Consider the following 13,818-nt stretch of genomic DNA (forward strand, 5'->3'; position numbering starts at 1 on the left):
TGATATCACTCCTTCAGCAATGAAAAAATCGAAAAAGTTGAAGTATTAAAATACAAGGATATAAAGTAATTGTGGCACTTAAAATTAAGAGTCTTTTTGCTGCTGACACTTCATTGAATAAGACTTGCGTACCTTTTCACTGTAGACCTGACCAAACATGTTGTCATGTCAAAACAGGCTAACATAATGAAGCAATGTATTTTTAGCAGTGGGGTTGGGTAAAATGGGCAATCATGGAAGATGGTCCAAAAATTCACATTGAAATAATCTACTTTCTGTTATAAATATGTTGTTTTAAACTTTTGGCAAAAGAAGTTACATTTCATTTTGATGCCTACTTTTTTCTCATGAGGTTCAATAAACCAACATGAATAACCTTTTGTTTGTGAAAGGCACTGTAACTATTCTCTCAAAAAGAGATAGTGTGTGTCCCTTTTTATTAACACATTTCATTCAGTCTACTGTATATTGCAATAGGACGTTATAAGTTAGTACATCATACTGGAAATTACCAAAGTGAGAAAAGACAGCAAAATAATGTCAGTGAAATGTTTAGCTTACACTTTTTTCTGTGTAGTTGAAAAGATATTTGTTGGCTTTTTTCTTGAGTGACATTGGGGAATCAGCTGCTAATGACCTTGCTATATTTCTATATCAGATGTACAGCAAATAAAAATCCTAAATTTTTATATGTATTTTCAGTTAAATGCCAGACATAAAAATGTAAAATTATTATTATTATTATTATTATTATTATTATTATTATTATTATTATTATTATTATTATTATTATTATTATTATTATTATTATTATTATTATTATTATTATTATTATTATTATTAAGAAAACTGCTTTCTCTACTTGAGTAGAGTTAATGCTGATAATGTATATAATGATTAATACTGCTAAGTTACCTTATTTTGTTCCTCAGTTATTGAAATACATTTTTCTATTTACAAAGATTTTAAATGGAATGACACTGAAGATATTCCTCACAGTGTATTAATTCATGAAACACTGACCATCAGCACAGGATATCCATGAAAAAAATCCTGTAACTACAGCTTTTACCATATTTTTGGTGTCTCAGATGCCTATTCTCATTTTGTGCTTAAACAATGCATTGAATCGCTCTGTGAAATTATTTGTGGGATGGTTGCAGGAACCTAGTCTGCATCCAGCGGTGTACACTTAATTCAAAATGTTGTTTGAAATTTTTCTTCTTTTTTAAAAAATATTTTTAGAAGTATTATTTTAGATGCACTTTATTGTGGCCTAATCTTCAATACTGTACATGGTCAAACCTTTGAGATGAATAAAGCAAGAACAGGATCAATAATACGTTGATGCGAATGCTAAAAACAATAATAATAATAAAGCATTACATGCTACTAAGAACAGAATTCTATTTTAGACTGTCATTGATACATAGCTGAGAGTAGACAGTGGTGATTTTAAAAAGACTGGTGATTTATAAAGCCATTCTGCCACTCAAATTAGTAAGTTTGATTTCACTAAGTTAATATTAAATTTCAGATAATAGAAAATACTTGAATTTTATAAAAATAGACAACTTGAACAAGTCTAGCCTTTTAGGCGAAATTGGAAGAAATGCAGGTTTTTGCACACAGACTAAAATAAATCTGGAAATATTCCTTAAAGCCATATAGTAAGCTAAAATAGACGTGTGGCTTTGTTTTAAAAATAGAGGTCATATCATAGTCCTGATCACTGAACTGAAATTCTGTTACTCCATTGACATTAAATGTTGGAATCAATGACTTGCACAGTACCAACTAGGTATGAGATTACAGATTCCATAATTCTCCTTTCTGGTGGGAGTACTGCTTGACAGGCAGATGCCTTACAGGCAGCAAAATGTTACTTATCTGGGAACAACTGGAAGGCTTTGAGGCCAGCTAGGCCAAGCTCTGCCAAAGCTTTCTGTTCAGAAGGAAAGCTCCTAGCAAGACTGGGACAAGAACACAACACTTGGGCACAAGTAGATCTAGCTAAGCATTAAAGCCTTCCATTTGAGGCCTTTCTCTCAAGTGAGCCACCCAACGTGATAGAACTTCCAAACTGGGGAATTATGGGATTTGTAGTCAAATCTGAACGTCACATCCCTACTACCAGTTATGCTACTTTCATATTAGCAGATAAACAGTAGCAATTTCATAATAACTCGCTTAATCCCATACACTTCATTGTTACTCAAGTTTTAATAGCAACATAATTTTATTAGTGTTATAATACATAAGGTAAGTTTTAAAAGAGTGGGAGGGAGAATTGAATCAAAATGTTCCAATTCCCCATTTAGTTTTTCTATTCATGTATCTCATTATTCCGGGTCTAGTTGCACTGGCCACGTGACCACGGAAACTGTCTACGGACAAGCGCTGGCTCTACAGCTTGGAGACGGGAATGAGCACTGCGGCCTAGAGTTGGACACAACTGGACTAAATGTCAAGGGGAACCTTTACCTTACCTCATTGTTGCAGAGTACAGATGGAAACTTCTTTTGACTGTGGAATTCTGCGTGCTGTGGAGTTCACATAAATGTCCTATAAAATGCATACAAGGTGGCACTATGCTTTACTACATAGACTGGCATACCCAATTATGTTTGAATTGTTTTTTGGGAAAAGGAATTGACAGCACATTAGTAGTAGGAAAACTATTTAGGTTAAAGGTAATATTGAGTAGATTTATGTATTCTACACTTTTATAAAGGCTCTGCACTTCTCAGAATCTTTGAACACTTTGCATGTAGTTCCAGGCAGTTTCCAATCCAGGCTGGACATTAGTAATTTCAGCAGAACTACTGTTATGTGTCCTTGTTGTCCATATAATAGTATGCCCAAAGTCATTAGGAGGTTTTAAGGTAAATTTAATTACATCAAAGTAATAAAAATAGCTTCTCAAATAGCTTGCTGTTCTGAAAACAAGAATTGGCTAAATATATAAAGGCTGCTTGATGATTCATTGCTGCACCCCTGCAGCCCCACATTGGAAACTTCCTCACAAAAATGGAGGAAAGTACTGTAGCTCTGGAATGGTTTCCTTCATGGTACTTATCTTTGGTTTCAAGCTATCAAGCTTGTTGAGCTGGTTAGAAAACTCTGATGCTAATTTCCTTTTCTGAAGGCATTAAACACATGAACATATTAACAGCAATTAATATGTTGCTAAAACTGAATAATTTGGTAGTGCCTACTGCTAGGGCCTATTAATATGCAAGTTTCAGGTGTCGTATATTTTATAATATTCATCTCTCTGTCTTTCACACACACTTCCTTTTTAATGATTATAAGTAGGTATTTGCTGTTCTGTACACATTTTTCCCATGTTGAAGATAGGAAGTGAGTGTGTTTGTTCTTCCCTGTTAGATTCATGTGGTTTTCCTTTCCTTGGCTGAATAACAGCAATACAGAGATTCTGCTTTCCTTCTGCATCAATCTGGATTAAAATGTAGGAGGGTGGTGGTTGACATTTCTGCTTTGTGGTATTGAAATATTTTCTTTATTATTCATTGAAAGAAGTGATTGATTGATTTTTCTGGGCACCAGAGGGTAATGTACAGTTGCTTCGGGGGTAGCATTGATAAGAACTGCAGTCTGAATCTATTGAAGGAAATCATGTTCAGGATCGGTAGGCTACATGAACCAGAAATTGTGTCATTCCTGCACTGTGGCCTACCATCTCCCATACCTACAGAAAATTATAATTTACTTGAAATTTCAGTGAATTCATGCTTTTGAAATTTCTTCCTATGTACACTTGGGTTTGATGAACTCTCAGATCTTCATATCTTACTTAATCATTGTAAATTAAAGGGGGGGGAGAAATAATAGAAGAAAGCAAAGGACGCCTTAAAGACTAATGCAAGCTGTCATGGATCAAAATTCACTTCCTCAGACACATGAAGAGCTCATACTCTGTCATCTGTATTTATATGTATCCTCATGGTGATAAAAATCATGGCTACATAAAGACAGAAGTAGAAGACAGAATGACAAGGCTTCATTAACACAGAAATGGGACTGTCGGATTTAATTACTTCATCTTTAAAAGGGATGGAACCCCAGGAAAGTTTAGGCCCTGGTCAAATGGAAAACTGAATTCCTTCAAATTCACTTAAGTTATGTAATAGAGTTGGCAGAACTAAGGTGAACCTAAGAAAATGAGGCTTTTGCACCAACACAGTCCTTTGTGAGTGTGGAGGTGCACAAGTACTTTCACATCTATGTCAGTGTGCTCTATGCCGCTCAACATGTCCTATGGTAGATTTGCTATTACATGCCCCCAATGCTGTTTATGTTGTTCAGTATTGGGTGAAAAGTCTCTGACAGGTTCTTCATGGTCTGTGTGAATCACTCATTTGGGTTTGTTCTGCACCTGTGTGAAAACCTTTGGAACATTCTAGAGTCCAAAAGTTAGTCCACCTCCTTTGTATTGCACATGCTCTTTACCTTGTAAATAATCCTCAGTTCCCTTCCAGCCACCACTAAACTAGCACCTTGAGAACCTTCTTAGAGCCTTCTTTTTCTTCAAACGTTTGCATATAGTTCTTGTAGTTTTTACCTATATCTGGATGTTGATCCATTCAACTCCCTCCCTTTTCCTGTGTTCTTCGTCTTCTTTTAAAAATTGTATTATGTGTTAATTGTTGTTTGCAGCCTTCCGACCTTTTTTATGACTTCAGCAGGCTCATTCTTGAGGTGCATCACTTTTTACCACAAGATTGCTGCCACCAACAGTCCCTCTATTAACACATTTATTGTTTTGATGAGGGGCACCAGACTCTCTCTCACACACGTATAAGTTTATTGCATGGCACACAGTGCAAAGTGCAGCAAATAAAAGCAATACCATAGAGTACAATTCAATGCACTATGGTATGAGGGGGGAAACTGAAATCAAGTTAGATTTCTATCACAGCTAAAAACCTGTTTTTTTTAAAAAAAGAACCCTAAGGAAAACTAATACGCAAATCTGTTTTGTTTTACTTCTAATGGGTATAAGTTTCCAATTCCCCATATTTCAGCACCATACAGAATTTGGGGGAGTAACTTGGTTTTATAAATTTCACGAGTGGGAAGGATCAAATGTCCTCCTTTAGTTCTACAGAATCGTAAGTATACCAAAGATAGATTTTTTGAATTTCTGCTTTGTAAAATCAATCTGAAATGCCTAGGAACCTGACTGATAAAACATCGTGCCTAAATATTTAAAGTGAGTTACTGTATTTTTTGCTCCATAAGACGCAGTTTTCACCCAAAAAAGTGGAGGGAGAAGTGTGTGTGTCTTTTGGAGCAAATACTCTCCCCCCTCGCCCCCTTCGCTGCCTTCCCAGGCCTCCGGAGGCCTCAGAAGGCCCCACCCTCACCAACACCCTTAGAAGCTTCCCCTGCTTACAAAGCACCAGGCACCTGGCCGCTTCTCCTTCCTCCTGCTGCTGCATGCCCTGCCCACGGAGCTCCTCCGACCTGTGCGCCCCACCCAGGGTGTTCGGTGGCGCTTGCTCACGAGTAGACCCATGCCTCCTGAGGTTCTTGTGAGTAGACCCATGACTTTTGCAGCCTTTGCTCATTAGTAAACTTGCGCTGTTGGCAGCCCTTACTCATGAGTAAACCCACACCTTCGGGCCCACCCTCACTGACACCCTCCTACCTTAATCGCCGCTGCTGAGGGCTTCTGGCCTCGAAGCCACGCATGTAGAAATGGAGACTGCCTGCCCTTTGCAAAGATGGTGGCTGTGGCTTCATTTAGGGTAGGGAAGCTGCAGCTGCCATCTTTGCAAAGGGCAGTCAGGATTCCATTAAGGCAGGCAGTCTCCATTTCTACATAAGTGGCTCCGAGGCCAGAAGCCTCAGCAGCAGCAATTAAGATTATGGGGGGGACCCCTGCAGTGCCTTCTGAGGCCTCCAGAGGCTTGGGAAGGCAGTGATGGCAGGGGGGCAGGAGGCTTTGGACTGGTAAGGTGCTGCTTTTTACTTTTCAAAAGTTCTGGGTGGGTTTGTGAGGGTAGGTTTGGGTTGGGGGGTATGTTTCTATGTTGTTTTGTTTTTTGGTGAGGTTTTTTTTTTTTCAGTCCCAGCGTGGGTCTTGCTCTGTTTATTTAATTGCCCACCCTGATACAGAGGAGTATTTTTTTCTGTTTTCCTCTTCTAAAAATTATGTGCGTCTTATAGTGAGGTGCATCTTATGGAATGAAAAATACGGTACCTGTTCCAATATTCTCCCATCCATTGTCCATTTATGTGCCTGAGGTCTTCTACTGAAAACCATGATTTTGGTTTTATCATAATTAACATTAAGAGAGTTCTCCTTGCAATAATTACTAAATTGTTTTAATAGTCTAAGACCTATTTGTGTGTGGGATATTAACAAGGTATTGTCTACATAGAGTAATATTGAAATAAACTTTTCATCTACTCTTACATGGAAAAATTGCAGTCCAGTTAATCTGGCTACCATATCATTGATGTACAAATTGAAAAGCAATGGAGCTAGGATACAGCCTTGATGGACACCTTTGGATATTTTGACTATGTTATATAGTTGACCAGAAATGCTGGCTCTGACCTTTAGGGAAGTATCAGTATGGAGGTCTTGGATTCTTTGTAGTAATCTAGGATCTATTTTAAGATGTATAAGTTTTTCCCCACAAACAACCTCTTGGGATGGAATCAAAAGCAGCTTTTAGGTCAATAAATGCCACATATAATTGTCCTGAAGATGCAATAGTATATTTGTTAATTAGATGGTTAACCAGAAAAATACGGTCCAATGTTGAATGCCCCTCCCTAAAATCAATCTGTTCAGGAGCTAAAAGATTATATTCTATCACCCAGCCTTCCAATTTTAAAAGGAGATGTCTTGCGTAAAGTTTGCCTGTTACAACAAGCAAACGTATAGGTCTAATTGGCTGGGTCCTTTCACTCGCCTTTCTTATAGATGGGCATGACAAATAAAGATGACCATTCTCTAGGGGTGCCACCCACCATATCTATATAAGTAAATAAAGTACCTAGGGTTGGGGCCCACCAGTCCTGAAAAGATTTAAGTATATCCGGGGGATGAAATTTTCCCCGGGAGCTTTATTGCTCTTGATTATTGAAATCAATGATTTTATTTCCTTAATTGTGACTGGAGGCCACGTTGTTAGATCACTGAGGGATGATATTAGAGGTAGAGATATTTTGCTAGTAGAGGGTGGATCACTGAATATTTTGAAGTAATACTCTTCCCAACTGTGAGGGTTCACTGTTAGCCTCCACATTTTTTCCAAATAAACCAGGAGTCGTAATTAAACAAAAGTCTGAAGTTTTATTTATTTCTCTTGTCAAAGGTAACGTCTCTTTAAAAGTGTGAATTGGCATAACCACTTTAACTACAGTTGGTAAACAACTTGTCCTTTTATTTATTTATTTAGTAATTTATTTGTATTATGAATGTATTAATAAAGCAGGCTATTGCCTGATTTTGTATTGCATTCTATTAATTGTATCGTGTTGCTTCTGATACGAAGAAGAACAAGAAGAAGATTTCAGGCCATAGCCCTCGTGGGTAGTCTTTTAACAGGTTGGTTTGGCTGTCAGATAAATGTGAGTAGATATTTCCAGGGCAGGAGTTAAAGTATCCTTCAGGAGACTACTGTTTTATATATAAAACCTGTTTCAAAAGAAAAAGAAAGAAAAAAAACACAACACAACCAGGCATATTAATATATGTAGTGTGCTAAAATACCTTGATTTTTATTTAAGCCTTGAAATAGACTTTGAAATTTGTGTATGTAGTCTGCCTATGCTGTCTCCCTCTTCAGCCTCCCTTTGTAATTCCTTTTTCCTAAAATAACCACTTTGAGAACAATAGCAGAATGTCCTGGGAGACTTAAATGAGTGTTCTGGCTTCTTTGTGTTGCCATTTTTCATGTCAGATTTGTGTCCATTCTTTTGTGCAGAGTTTGTTCTGTTTATCTTATGTAAAATACAGAAAGCACTGTTGACAGAAGATAGCATAAAAATAGTGAAGGATCACTAGTGACCTGCAGCACATTCTGTACAATAATACTTCCCTCTCCCAGGCTTTGGGTGGCAGCCCTGTACTCAACTATAGACAGTCCCCTAATCTTAACTGCTGACATACAAATGTTGACAAACATCATGGAGATAGAGGCAGGAACAAGACCTTGCCACAAACTCAGATGCCAGTTGTGACCTCATATCTGGCAGCACTGTCAATGGTCCTAACAATGTCGGGCACAACAGTGGGTGCTTATTTACATGTTAATCATCTAATGTGATTTATGTTCAAAGCTGTCTTTATGGAAATTAATCTATGTCGACCATCACAAGGGGAATACATATAAATAAAGGTGGCATAGTATGAGCATTCCATGTGTCCAAGCAAGTAGCTTTTGGTCCACATAATTTCACATTGAAATCTGTTAGTCATTCAGATGCCACAATATTTTGTCTCAGTGTTTCACACTCCTTTTAGCCCTGCCTTTAATTTTGTCAATATGCTGAAACAGACTACATGGCCAACTCTTTGGAAATTAATCCATGGATTGTGACTAGCAGCTAATCCTCTGGACCTTTTCACAATATCTTTGCCTTAACAGAAACCAGTTTCATAAAACAAGAAGGAACTGGCATATTGTAACTGCTGCTTCTCAGGAATTTCACTTAATCTGATTAAGGCTACTTTCCAATATTTGGTTAAAGACTAATTCTTCTTAAAATAACATTCACTAACGGTAGTTATCTCTGTCCCCTAAATTGAAAGTGGTGGCTTCTTTCCTAATAAAGAACTTCCCAGATGTTTTGTCTTAAATTTGGTTGTTGGTGCTTTGTGTTTTTCCCTCTTTTTTGCAAGATCCAGCTTCCTAATTTATCTAGTTAAGATTTCCCAAACCTGCCACCCTTCAGTTGTAGTGCAAACAAACAACTATCATAATCACTAATGGGACAGTGCAGGTGGAGGAGGATGGGAGCGATTGTATGAAAGATATGGAGGGCAAGAAGATGGGGATACATCTCGTGTCCACTCTTGAGTCAAACATCCAAAAGGCAGATTACAGCTAGTCATTTTCATAGCCATCGCAGAACTTTGATTTTAAAGATTTCCGATACTAAGCGTATTTGAAAGGATATTGCAACTTGAAAAACATTCAGGTATTTAGTTGTCAATATTTAATATGGTGTCATTTCTAGATTCAGGAAATTGTTGGATAAGGCTGATGTAATTATGTTGTATTATTGAGAAACTGAACATTTGTGTTATAAACATAATGTACTTGCTTCACAGAGGTATAATTAATGCCCCAAATAACCTCACAAATGGTTGTATGCAAAGTTGCATTGTAGATTGGAGTTTGCAAAAGGTACCTCCACTCAGTTTTGAGAGATTCTTCCATTCCCTTCAGCACTTTGTGCCACAGCCTGCCCATCAGAGAGGTGGTGGGTATTTTGGCTTTTGCAGGAAAGAAGGGCTAGGAAATCAGCTATCGTTTAACTTCCATTGGCAGTTAATTGTTTTTAGGAAACATATTTGGCTGAGATAGATCTTTTTCTTGCTAAAGGTGTATAGGATTGCAGCATGACAACCCTATTGTAAAATTGCACTGGCCAGATGATGCAATTGCTGCTAAATCCCCTGTACTGGTGCAATTTGAGAGGCTAACACATGTTGACTTAATGTAATGCTATCACAACAGTTGTCAAAGCTACATGTACTCCTGTTTAAACTAGTGGATAACTCAAGGTTACAGGCTTTCTTTTGCAAATAAGGTAAGGTCTCAACTGTAGTCAATCATGATACAACTAGAATGTACGAACTCCACAGCTCAGAGGTGAAGCCATGCATGCTCATGGTTTCATGTTCAGTCCTTGCGATCTCAAGTTGAAAAGTCTGGGTAGTAGAGGAGACATTTCTGCCTGAAATCCAGTCAGGGTAGATCAGTGATGGTGAACCATTTTGAGCCCGAGTGCCCAAACAGCAACACAAAATCAAATTATTTGTTTCAAAGTGCCAACACTGCAATTAAAACCCAAATACTGAGGTTTTAGTTTTGGAAAAAAACAACAACTGCTCCTGCACTGCAAGGGTTAAATGCTTGTGTTTTTTTCCCTATGGGTGGTTTTAAAGAAATACATACTGGTCCCCACTGGGCTAGACCACCATTGGTCACCCCCTCCACTGGACCACTGCACCACCGTACCACCAGAGGGGAGTGCCAAAATCCAGGATTGGGGGACAGGTAAGTATTTCTCTATGGTGACTTATGGCTCGTATGCCCACAGAGAGGGCTCTGTGTGCCAGCCGTGTCACGCCTGCCATAGGTTCGCCATTGCTGGGGTAGATAGTCCTCAGATTGAGGGATAAGATGGCTTTCTAAGTTCCCAAGCACCAATAAGGGAGGGCATGGATTGAATATCAAGATGCACAACAGGAAGGACCATCATGCCATGTTTCTGAGCTCACATGTGGTCTCAGTGTTGGGATACATTGAGAAAAAGAAGAGAGAAAATTTACAGATGCCTTCCCTGAAACCTTATCTGTCTGGAATCCCACCCAAGAGGCTTCCAGGGCAAAAGAAGGACAAAGCATGCCACACAGGTAAGCCTGAAAAAGAGGCTGAGTGAGCCTCAGAGCAGGACAACCCATTTGATGCAGACCATACAAAATACCTATGGTTACAGGGTATCATCCACCCTCCCCGGAAAGTGGAGGAAGTTCACTGGCTTACCTCCCTCAGTCCAACAGATTGTAACTAGGGATGTGTCATTCATTGGTGGTGGTGGATTTAATTACAAATCCCAGAATTCTGTATTTTTAGAATTTAGCCCGATAAGGACCTAAATGCAGTTCACCTGAGAGACAGACTTGAATTGGAAGGCTTTATCTCCAAATGTAGACCTGGCTCTGTCTCCCTTCCTGTTTTAAAAGGAAACATTAATGAGGCTAGCTGAGAAACTTCCCCCCCCCCCCCCAAAACAAGAAGGTAGATGAACCTAGACCTTTGCTAAGCCATGTGGCCTTCCAACTTAGGCCTTTCTCTCAGGTGAGCCATATTTAGTCTGTAGGTTGCTGACTCACCAAATCCCCTTTGATTTAATGAGCCTACTCTAGTATGCCTTATTGTGCTAAGCAACAGAATTTCAGCCTATGCCTAGAAAACCATGGAAAGGGTTGCTATAAGTCAGAATCATCTTAACAGCAATTATTTGCTATAAAGATGCTCATAAATAGTAAAAGGGAAAGCCACACATACTCAAGAGTCCTGAGTTTAATATAAAAAATGAGTTTTAAAGGTAAGTTTTTGGCCACACAAATATGTAGAATCAGAGTTTAGGACAAGATATGCAGGTTATTTCCCAGAAATGAGGCTTCTAGGACTACAAAGTAATTGCTCTTGCATGGTAAGCTACAAGTGGAATGGTAAATTACTATCCATACTATTCTATTCTATTTTGTTTTACATGTATATCCTCTTGTGCTTGACTCAAACCATTAATTCCTAAACAGCTGCTTTGAAATTCAGCATACTTTCACTATAACCCTGGAAGTGGGTTTCACGTGATTATCCTATTTATTCTTTTAATTAGCTTTTGACATTGCAGTAAAATGTTATTTTATTTTTTATTTCTCTGTAATGTTTATATCCTGCCTTTCCATTGGGGACGTCAAGGTGGCATAGATGGCTGTCCTCCTTCCCATTTTATCCTCAAACTGCCTTGTGAGGTAGATCAGGTTAAGAGAGTGTGACTGACCCAAGGACATCTTGCGTATTTTGTTGCTAAGTCTCTTCACTTAAGCCTTCTTTAAAAATGAAATACAGAAATTGTCTTATAACTTCATAGCACCATGCTCTTAATTTAATACACCATTATGGTGGAATGCCCACGTCACTCCTGTCCATCCTATGGAACTCAAGTGCAGGAGCCTATGATAGGACAGGAGGGGCAGAGTTAAAGTGACAGTTGGACAGTTAGCAACAGTTAGAGAGAAAAGGGAGAGAGAGGGAATGGATGTGGGAGAGTCAGGAATTTAAATTGAGAGAGTTAAGACAGAGATTGGAAAGTTGGAGTGTTATAGAGAATAGGAAAGAGTTAAAAGGAATAGAGAATAGATAGATGGTCAAAGAATATTGTTAAAGTGGTTACTGTGAATAAAAGCACACACATACAGTGGTGCCCCGCTAGATGCTTACCCCAGTAAACGATGAAATCGCTTGACAATGACTTTTTTGCGATCGCTACTGTGATCGCAAAACAATGGTTCCTATGGGGGAAATCCACTTTATGTTGATTAGGTCCCTGCTTCGCGAACCATTTGTTCACTAAACAATGATTTTTCCGACTCCGCAAAATGGCTTCCCTCCCTTCGCAAAATGACTGTTTTTCGGACAGAATCTTCGGAAGACAGAGATTTTAAACAGCTGATCTATGGGCGATCTTCGCTGGACGAGGAGGTATTTCCCCATTGGAATGCATTAACCGGTTTTCAGTGCATTCCAATGGGTTTTTTCCGCATGACAATGATTTAGCTTAACAGCGATTTTAACGTAACGGATTATCGTCGTCATGCGGGGTACCACTGTACAAGTAAACGTGTAATCAAATCCAATTTAATGAATGATCCTTAACTGTGATTTACATCTGTGATTAAAAATCAACGAACCTCTTGCATTGGCAGCACGTATCTGAGCTATATTTGGTATAGTGTGGACTAAATCCACTGGTGGCAGCGTAAAAAGAGGCAACGCATCCTGAGGGTGGACCTGAGTTTGGGGAGAACAAACAAGGGACACTAGGGGAACACGACAAAGTGGTGGCAAGCAGTGGGATGCGATTAAAAGTCCAGTAAACCAAAGAAAAAAGGGAATTTTCTGAGCCTAAGGGACCTGTTAGTCTGGGACTGTCAAGGAGTGGGAAACCCTCTAGAGTTCTTAGTGAAAAGCTTAGAAAGGACTCCTGATCGCAGACCTGGGAAAAGACTAAGGACAGGAAAAGGCTCTGAGGAAAATTCAGTGGTTTAAGATTACATCACGCTTTAAGTAAAAGACCAGTAGACTAGCTTGAGATCCCAAGCTCTAAGAAGGGAGCACTGAGGGGACAAGTGGAAGCCAGGGTAATCAATATAGCTAAAGTGACTGGAACCAACAGAGGCTTGAATAAAGTAAATACTTCTGAACAATTTTGGTGTGGAGGCAAAAAGAGAAACAGTGTCTTAGACCAAGGGAGTGGTTGGGTGCCAGAAGAAAAATAGTAACAATCCGTGGCTGCCAGCGGAGAGCTACAGAATAACTCTCTCTCTAACTCAGAAAAGGGGGAGAGAGCATTTTAAGCTGAGGCTTGACTATTTATAGCAGTAGAATGTACCAACTTATCCAAATAAATTACAAATAAACATGCGTTCTAAAAGAGGAAAGAACATAGCAATGGGGGGTATCAGATCCTCTAGCGTTACCTCACGAGGAGGGGAGCCCTCTTGAAATAACTGAGCAAGATGAGACTCAGGAGGAGGATGGTTCAAGGGGCGAAACTGGGTTAACCTCTCAAGAATTTGAAAGATGGAGGTTGCAACAAGAATTTAAATTAAAGGAGTTAGAATTAAGAACTAGGGCTGAGGCTGAACCCAGACAAAGAGAAATGGCAATGGAACAAGAAAAGAGACAAATGGATTACCAATTAGAAATGAAAAGATTAGAATTGGTGTCTCTAAATAATAATAACAATAATAATGAAAATGGAAAAATATATCTTAAGAAATTCCCTCAATTAAGAAAGCGTGATTGCCCAGAAGCA

General features: G+C 38.8%; 1 long non-coding RNA gene across 1 annotated transcript; it reads right to left on the reverse strand.

Annotated features, from left to right (window-relative positions):
* Nucleotides 1-7,487: 7,487 nt before the first annotated feature.
* LOC144583337 (uncharacterized) lies at nt 7,488-10,804 on the reverse strand. Its single transcript, XR_013537077.1, has 2 exons — nt 10,758-10,804; nt 7,488-7,678 (listed from the first exon to the last, which is right to left on the reverse strand). It is a non-coding gene; the product is annotated as an uncharacterized LOC144583337 (long non-coding RNA).
* Nucleotides 10,805-13,818: the final 3,014 nt, after the last annotated feature.

Source organism: Pogona vitticeps, chromosome 5 (genome assembly GCF_051106095.1).
Source record: "Pogona vitticeps strain Pit_001003342236 chromosome 5, PviZW2.1, whole genome shotgun sequence".
NCBI classification, from domain to species: Eukaryota; Metazoa; Chordata; class Lepidosauria; order Squamata; family Agamidae; genus Pogona; species Pogona vitticeps.